Here is a 9,519-nt window from a genome sequence, read left to right as displayed (position 1 = left end):
AGTCACTTATTTACCTTTAGTCCCAGCATACAATAACAAACGTACATATCACGTGCTTTTAAACTCCTGTTGGTTTTCTAAATTTTTGAAAAAAATTGTACAATTATTTTTAACTGTTTTTATCTAAATCATCAGTTATCACACTCACCGACCTATATAAGTGGATAAAAACCTATTTAATAAAAAAGAGATTTACCCTTCAGCTGTCGGCAGCCATTTTGTGTATTTATAATTTCACTACTAACCTTTAAAAGTGAAAATACTTAATCCAATGAATACTCAAACTATACTTAATCATGTCTTGTGGTGAGTTTGAATGCAAGAACAAATGTGTTGCTAACAGTAAATTTTCATTCCATCATTTTCTGAAGGATCCAGAGAGGTTCTGGCATTGGGTAAGGAACCTCAAGTTGAGAAACTTTACTCCGAAGGATTCAAGGATTTGTTCTGAACATTTTAATTCTGAGTGTTTGGATATAATTTTGGACGTTATAAGGTTGAGAGAAACCGCTTTGCCTACAATATTAAAAGCATTTCTACCTCGTCTTCAGGAAGATGTAGCTAGAACTTATGTAAAATCCAAGTCCACCATGGAGATACATTTCTTATCCCCAAGTAGCGAAAGCGTCTCCCGAGCCTGCACTAGATATTTTGTTTCTGGAAGCTCAAAATAATGTAGAATTGGATCCTCCCTACAGTCTTTTATCAGCTCAAAACATCAAAAAGAAACTCCAACGTCAGGGAGATATGATTTCCGGCCTTTCATCCAGATCACATAAGTACAGATGTAAAAAAATAAGCTAGGAAAGAAACTAGAAACCTTTGTTGACGTATTCAAATCATTGAGATCCAAGAGATGGATGTTAGAAGAGGCGATATAATTGAAATAATGTCAAAACACTTATGATCAAAATGAAGTTCAATTTTTATTTTGATAAATATATATTTATATTAGTTTATACATATATTTAAAAAATAAAAATAACTTTAATCTGAAGAAGCTCTTTTGTCTTCCAGTATATTGTCAATAATTAAGAATAACATACATCAATCAGAAACGTTGAACGTCTTGGAAAGTCTCCTCATCTCTACTGAGCAGTTCTCAATATTGGTTTTAATGTAATAACTACGACATAGAATCTTTTTCTATATAGATATATATAAAATGACTGCTGACAGCTGAAGGAGGAGTCTCCCTTTTATTAAATAGATTTTGCATCCTAAATCATTAAATAGAATAAAAACCATTTAAACTTTAGTGAATCAAGTTATTACTTATTACATAGCACGGCATTATCTCGCTTACAAAAAAATACCCTATTTATTTTGTTGTCAGCTGTCGATGCCCTAGTTTCTGTAGTTGATATACGTCAAGGCTATTTCTTAATGTAGTGTTCTTGTTAAATAAACTAAGTAATAACAAGGTTAATAGAAATACAAGGTTATACCATAACGAATGTACGACTGATGATTGACGTCCACCACCCTTTTAAAAATAGACGTCGTGGTGTATGAGTGGTTGTATGTTTTCTCAAAATCTACCTATCTTGCCGAGTAGGCGGTACGATACATTAAATTGAAAATTATAGTATTTGTGACGTCATAGACTATGAGTGGTTGCGTGTTGTGTTAAAATCTGTCTATCTTGCCCTGCAGTCGGTACGATACATTAAATTGAACATCCTAGCAAGCCCGATTATATGATGATTGATGGTCTAACCATGACATTTAGAGCTATTTGGACTACATACAGATGAGTAAAAAGCGCGCCGGCTACAAAAAACGGCTTGTTTAGTAGTGAAATATACTATATTTAATATTTATAACCTCAAGATTCCAATCGTTACTGTTAAGTTTAAGGTGATGGGATGGAACTGTGCCCCCGGATGCCGTCAAGACTCCTAAAATCCTATACCATAGTTTTCCTGTTTTTAATGTCCCTCCTAATCTGGAACTTGAATCCAAATGGGAGAGGCCTGTTTCAAGACAGAAAGGGCATCTCAAAGTAAATTAAAAAATATAGACAATTAGTAATAATTCAAGACTGTGCAACCTCCGTTCCACGAAATCGGATTATATTACCAATTCCGTGGCTAAACCTTCCGTTCTACCTCTCTTCTCCTTCACCTCTTCCTCGACCCACCCTAACATCCGCTAGTAGCCTATGACTCCAGCTCGAAAACGAGCATCAGGAAGCCTTGGAGCTCAAAAAGAAGAGGCGCTAACCGTTAACGGGTTGTATGATAAGTTGTTACTTGAAACATTACCGTCGGGATTTATACCCATTAGATCCCCCAAATTGGTCCTTGTTAAGCCGGAAGCTACTAAAGATAGGGGTCTTTATATAAAGGCTAGACTCAAAATCCAAGAAGACCTTACTTTTCTGAATAAAAATCCTCTTCAACAAACAATATATTTCAAGATGACTACATACTAAAACAGATTTATAATTAAATATTATCCGTCATTAATTAAATAATCAATATACTTACTAATAATAAAATATATAATTATGTGAATAAAGCCTCCACATGGAGTCTCTTTTAAAATAGAACTCAACTAGTCACTTCAGGATTTACTCTCAATTAAATAACCTGTAAGGCTCCCAGTTAACATTATATAATTAATCAATTTCGAATTTTTCCTGGGCATCATACGCTAAGCAATAGTTCAGTCTCCCATTGTCCCATGGGGCTGAGGTTTGGTAAGCTGCCAAAATCTGGGTTCAGTCAAAGTTCCTTCCTGACTCTCTTGAAAAAGTAACCGTCTTGATTTAAGATGTTTGCAATCTCAATATTATCTCATCCGGCGCGGATCATGGCAAATACACTAATCCTTTCCACGATTCTGGAATAAAAAATTCTTTGATCGATACCTTTTTTTGAAGTGACATCAAGCAATTCTGGCTAGCCGCTAAAAACAACATCCTGCGTTGCATACGCAGCTATCGCAGGCGTTCAAAGTACGTTGTTAAACAAAGTCTGAATGCCGTACATATATATAATAAACCCATTTATATTACGGTGTTTATAATTTTAGACTATATATAATATTCTTAACAAGTAAGATCAAAATCGATGAGTAACTTTTGTCGTACTCCTGGTGACCAACAGACAAACAAACAGAAGCAAATAATTAACCTCCGTTCAACTTCGTTGTCAGAGGTAAATATATGAAATGGCTCTGTCGGTTTACATGAGACACACTAAATGGAGCAATGTTGGCCATGGATTTGTGGATGTTTCTGATATTGTTATGAGGCTTTCAAATCCTCAATTTGTTGGAGGTGCTTCTAGAACTGGAACAATTTTGACATACACTTGTCAAACTTTGCAAAGTATGAGGGCGACGCCTATATAAAGCCTAACAAGCACTTGATACCGACATGATAAATACTGTCTAAGTTATTTTATGGATGCTATAGTATATTAAATACTGTTTATGCATTATTACTAGTGTTGAGACTAAGTCCAGCACCGAATTTTTTTTCAGTTCGGTCTTTAAGTGATTTTTTCTAGATTGATTGGGACCGATTTTTTTCGATCTCACATTGTAGACCAATTTTGATTCGGTCTCACTCTATGGATCAATTTTTTTTAGTCTCAATTTATGGATCGATTTTTGTTGGTCTCATATATTATGAGATACTATTTTTATTCTACATCAACTGTCATTTATTTTTTTCCAAAAAATCTCAAAAGAATAGGATAAGTTCTGCAACAAATACTGTATAAATATAAAAGACGGTGGGATCAAATTTTAATCCGAGCTATCTCTCTTTAAACTTCGTATTACTTCAGTGTACTTGTAAAACATATGACGTCATAGACCCATTTTTTAGGGACCGAACTTTTCGTTTAGGACAATCTGAACCGAATTTTTATATGAGACCGGTCCAGACCGAGCTTTTTGTTGGAACGATTTAGTTTGGTCCAACAAAAAATATAATGGTCTCAGACCGGTCTAGGATTTCTAGACCAAAACCCAACAGTAATGATTACCTAATTAATATAGCTAAAACAAGTTGAACTTTGAGACCTCTCCACCAAAGGTTTAATAAAAAATTACTTGACTTTATGTTATAAAGTTTGAACTTATATGTAAAGATATTTAAAAGAACTAAACCATTAACTAAATCTTAATAATATAAATAGAAATTAAATAAGCGAATATTTCTTTTCAACTTTGAAGATTGGGATGGGGGATGAGTTGGTAGGACCGTTCAACAGTAGGGGTAAAATGAAATATCCCCTACTTTTTTAGAATTTAGATTTATCTTATAAGATTAAAAAAATGACAGTTATTACAAATAAGTTAATGTATTGTCATCTTTCATAGTTGTAGAAAAACATTAGATGAAATTAAATTCAAATATTTTAATTTTTGAATAAAAATTTCAAAATCTACGGCCATTCACAAAAAATAAATTTTTTGAAAATTTAAAAAAATATATATACTTCATACGTCTAAATTTTTTGCAATTTAAAAAAAAAACCTACAGTTCTTAACACAGAATTAAATTTTTTGAGACAAAAAATTCAAAAATTATTTTTCAAGTGTAAAATTTTTTGAAAAAAAATTTCAAATGTGGTAAAGCTATTTACAGAAAATTAAACTTTTACAAAAAAGGTTAAAAAATTAAATTAAATTTCAAATATTTGAAATAAAAAGTAAAAATTCCATATTTCTGAGGGAATTATAGGCCCTCCAGCCACTCCCTGCGAAAAAAACCCACATCGAATGAGCGAAATAAAATAGAAACAAATCCTTAAATTGATTTTGGTGTGTGTGGGCGGGGGGCTACAACCCTCCAGCTCCCCCCTGCAGACGCCCTGACATATAAAATCCCTTAAATTCGAATAATCGATATTGAAATTATCTCATCACAAGTTTTATCATCATTGACTTAGAAGAAATGTGAAGAATGTAGAATTGTAAAATTATATGTTGTCTTCTGACCGATTCTCATAAAATATTTCCAATAATAATGAAAGATATAAGTTCAATGCCAACCTGTAGTATAATCGTAGCTACCATATTATCAATTATAATTAATGTATAATATACATTGTAGTTAAGTAATCTAATACATTTAGAAAAAATACTTAGTGTTGAGTCGACTCGAACAATTATCTACTCAAATGATGCGTTTATTTAATGGTAAAAAAGATGTGAAAAACGACTTTACATATTTATTGATTCGCCTTGATTTTATCACCAAACTTCATCCAATAAAGTGATTTTATACCCAATTTTATAGACCTGATGGATTTTTTCTCAAGGAGTTATATGCATGGCTTGACATCCACGCTATCCCACTGCCGGTTAAAACCATTCGGGCTGGTGCAACGTGGCCTGTTTGGCTACGTAATATCGTACCATAAAACTGCATAATTTTTACAGGTAATTTTGGACTCTAGTCATAAGTATTACCTTATGTCAAGGTCTGATACGCCAAATAGACATTGAAAACAAATATTACGGGTGATTTTTAAGTAAAATATATTTTTAAAGGACAATTTTCGCAATATTTCACTTCCTATGTAGTTCGGATTTTTTTTTTACAAAAGTTATATTTCTAAGGGCGGAATAGAATTTCAATTCCAGAACAAACCGATCTGCTTAACATATTTCATAAAGCACATTGTGTCCTAGTTTCTGATTGGAGATAACGGTATTGTACAGGGGTTTCCCTTCGAATCCAAGCCAACCAAATATTCCCGTATGTATACCAAGTTTATAGTATATATTTTTTTGTATTCAGGGCTTTTAAATTTTACACATATCTAGCAAAATATATATATATGTCTAGCCATGTTGATTAATGGGTAATTTTTATGAACGATGAACCCTGGAAGGTAAGACATTTTTCAACCATTTTAAGGATTAATAATAACATGGTAGCTATTAATTAAATAGATGTGCATAAAAATTGTAGCTCTATATCATTGGCAAATGGGGTAATTTAAATTTTTTTTGGGATAATACGAGTACTACTTCCTAGTTTTAAATGAAATAAAAACATGTCACTACAGGGCAGGGAGTGGGCTGTAGGGACTCTAGTCCCATCCCAAAAAAATAATAAAGGAATATTTGTTTTTTTCCACAATTTTTTTTTGGTCAAGATGAAAATTTTTTACGCGACATTAGATAAAAATTAAATTTCTTGCGAATAGCTACGGATTTTTGAAATTTTTTTACCACAAAATGAAATTGTCTATGAATAGCTATTCATTTTTGATTTTTTTTTCCAAAAAATTTAATATTTAAAAAAAAAAATTCCTAAAATTTTATACATGAATTATAATTTTTGATTTAATTTTTTGTGAATAGCTATGGATTTTTCAATTTTTGCTTTTCATAAAAATTTCAAATAAATTTTACTACAAGTTCTTTTGGGGTAACACTAAAAAAAGTTACCTGACCTCTGCTCTATATAGTTCCATGACGTGTTATAACTTATAACATGCAATTTCTTAACGACTCAATAAACTCAAGTCCACACAACACAAAATAGTGCTATAGAATAATTTAATTTTTATTTGTCAATCGTTTGTCGTTGAGTCGTAGTTGATTTCCAAAAAAAAATTGGGCAAAATCTGGATATGCATCTAGTTCATTTTCGACTTTTATTCATATATGAGATGTTGACTACCTCGAGTCCTAGACATTTTAATTGTCATTTTGATCAAATTAACCATTATTAACATAGTTCTAAATAATATGATCTGCCTATGCTATAAAAAAAAAAAAATAACGTAGTGACCATGATAATTTGACGATTTTCTCTGAGAAGAGCAACATAGCTGTAATCACGCTTGGTTTAATAGCTACGAGTAGCTATGACATTAAGGAAATAATCCCAAATCCCATTCTGTATCTAGCAATGATTAAAGAGGGGATATTTGTAAAGAAAAAACTAAGTATAGCTATTAGAAAAGGAAAAACAGTTGATACTTGTTCTTTTTTGCTCATTATTTAATTACTAGGTGTGTGTTAGCATCTCTCTCTAAAAAAAGAATTATTGTCTATCTTTGGTGTGAATTGATTTAAAAATGAACAATAAAGTAAACATATATGAATTTAAATATTATGCATAGGAAAAAATATATTAATAAAGACAATTTTGTCTTTATGTCTGTCTGAATATATGAAATATATAGTCACCGGTTGCACCATATATTAATAAATTTTGAATTTTTTTAAAGATTTTAATTAAATATTACCACTGGTATGTAAAAATGAATTTTGTTTGATTATATTTTTTACCGCTCTTAAAGACTAAAGTACTCATCAATCTTCCTATTATTATTTTTTTTCTCCAACTCTTATTTTTATTCCTTCATTTTTGAGGAAAACATGTCATATGAATTGATTTCAGCATTGAGTAGTTACGTATGAGATTGCTCATGAAGAAGAAAGTGTAACACTGAGGATATTATGGGGTGTTATCTTCTATATAATTAATGCAAAAAAAATTTCTTGCCCAACCCCTAATTCCTCAGGGAAATGCCAGGCACTACCTCTAGTAAATAATAAGATAAGGAATCTAATCAAACTAACAGGTCGTTTTGCTGGTTTGTTTATTGTTTCGGCAATCTGAACAAAAAAAATTATTTTACCATTCTGTTATCACTATTCTTGAAAAAAGAGTGTCAGTATCAAGTAACCAAAGGTTTATGTGGTCATAAGTAACGGCAAGTAATTTATAAGTGTAAGTCCATCTTGTAGTTAGAGTAGAATTGAGGATCAAATCGGAGCAATTTCCTTCGTAGACACGGAATGGGATTTGTTTTTTATTTATTTGATTCTTCTCATATCTACTACTAATTTAATCAGACCCGTTGACAGCTAAGCTGTTATCCTCTAAAACATTAATCAAATAGTATTGTTGGATTGGTCTACAAAAACTAAAACGACTGCAGTCCGGTCCTAATAAAATTAACCATTCATAGGACACATCCTTATTGGTCTTTTAAAAAAACTACAACAGTTTAAATTACGTGGTTCAACGGTTTTTCAGTTCTGGTTAGGATTGAAGAATATAAAAACGAAAAAAATAATTAATGATAGCTAAAAAGTATAATAAGAAGTTATAGTTAGTAACTACGTCATTTCAGCTGTTGTAGTTATCAGGGGAGTTGCTAGCATACATCATTTTGGGGGTTACCCCCAAAATTATACACACCGTTATATAATTACTAAGATAAATAGGTTTAATTTATATAGGTATATACTAGCAGAGGATGCCCGCGTTGAAATAGGCATTAAGATTATTGCCCATATCTTGCAAAAAATATTACATTTTTTATTATAATATAATATAGTACGAACATATATAGTTTATAATTTATTCTATTAAATAATAGAATAATTAAAAAGACAAAAAATACCCACATTGAAGTCCCAAGGGTCACATTTTACCTTCTTAAAGGGCCGACAAGTGAAACTGGACTAGACCGGACTGCGATCCTAAATAATGACAGACACAACGCTAGTAAGAAGTAGATAGATGTAGAAAGAGAGAAGAAAAAGGATATTTTATATCGGTCCAAAAAATATCTTACGAATTTTGGTTATTTTATACGTCTACTTGCTAAATTACTAACTGATCTGTTCAACCATTTTGGATTCCATATGTGAGTTGTGTTTTTTTTTTTTTGGGGGGGGGTGTTAAGAAACTCTTAGGCTGGCTTAGCTAAGCCCCCCTATAAAAGGCTAGCGACGCGACTGGTAGTATCCATAAAAGACCAATAAGGACTTATCCTAGGAATGACAAATTTTATTAGAAGCGGACAGATAAGAATGCAGTTTTTTAAGCTTTTTTAGACCGATCCAACACTAATAATGAGTGTACAATTAACCTAGGATGTAACTCTTTTTTGTATTAAGGTCACCATTTTGTCAGTAATCAAGGATTTAGAAAAAGAAAAATAGCGAACATCCACATAAACACAGTCCCTGCAAAAAAAAAGAAGAAGTAAATTAAATAAATAACAAAGAATAGAAAATAATTTCACCATCAACTCAACAGCCAAATATACGTGCGCTTTCCACACCTTCCTCTGTACATGCTTCTCCAACAGCAACAGGAAGCATAATGAAACCCGTATGAACACCCGGTTGGCAATGTTAAATATAATATATATAGATACTATATAAAAATGGGTGAAGTTTTACGAGTGTCCGTATTTTCTTTAGTTAATAGCCAAATTGCAATGTACATATTGTAGTTTGTCACATACTATTAGAAATAAAGTCCCCTTTAGCAATGGAAAATCCTTGCAGATTGAAACTATGAGAGAAACTGTTGAAAATGGAAGTATATATATATATATATATATATATATATATGTAATACGACCTTGATCAAAAACTTCGCATGGAATGATAATTATAATTCTTGGAATATATATTATCTATTTCTGTTAGTCATTTTATTATTTTAATTACTTCAGCAGTAAAATTGAAAAAGATCAACGATTTCTTTAGCCAGAAACTCTGCCACCCAATGCGCGT

At 31.6% G+C, this 9,519-nt stretch overlaps 1 long non-coding RNA gene across 2 annotated transcripts; it reads right to left on the bottom strand.

The window, feature by feature from the left end:
• Nucleotides 1-1,297: 1,297 nt before the first annotated feature.
• LOC121123499 (uncharacterized) lies at nt 1,298-9,309 on the bottom strand. 2 transcript variants are annotated; one of them, XR_011781482.1, is made up of 3 exons: nt 9,021-9,305; nt 7,623-8,961; nt 1,298-2,847 (listed from the first exon to the last, which is right to left on the bottom strand). It is a non-coding gene; the product is annotated as an uncharacterized lncRNA (long non-coding RNA). The 2 variants fall into 2 exon arrangements; XR_005866015.2 differs by lacking the exon at nt 1,298-2,847 and having other exon boundaries at nt 7,567-8,961; nt 9,021-9,309.
• Nucleotides 9,310-9,519: the final 210 nt, after the last annotated feature.

This window comes from Lepeophtheirus salmonis, chromosome 8 (genome assembly GCF_016086655.4).
Source record: "Lepeophtheirus salmonis chromosome 8, UVic_Lsal_1.4, whole genome shotgun sequence".
Lineage (NCBI taxonomy): Eukaryota > Metazoa > Arthropoda > Copepoda > Siphonostomatoida > Caligidae > Lepeophtheirus > Lepeophtheirus salmonis.
This window is presented reverse-complemented; position numbering and strand designations above follow the sequence as displayed.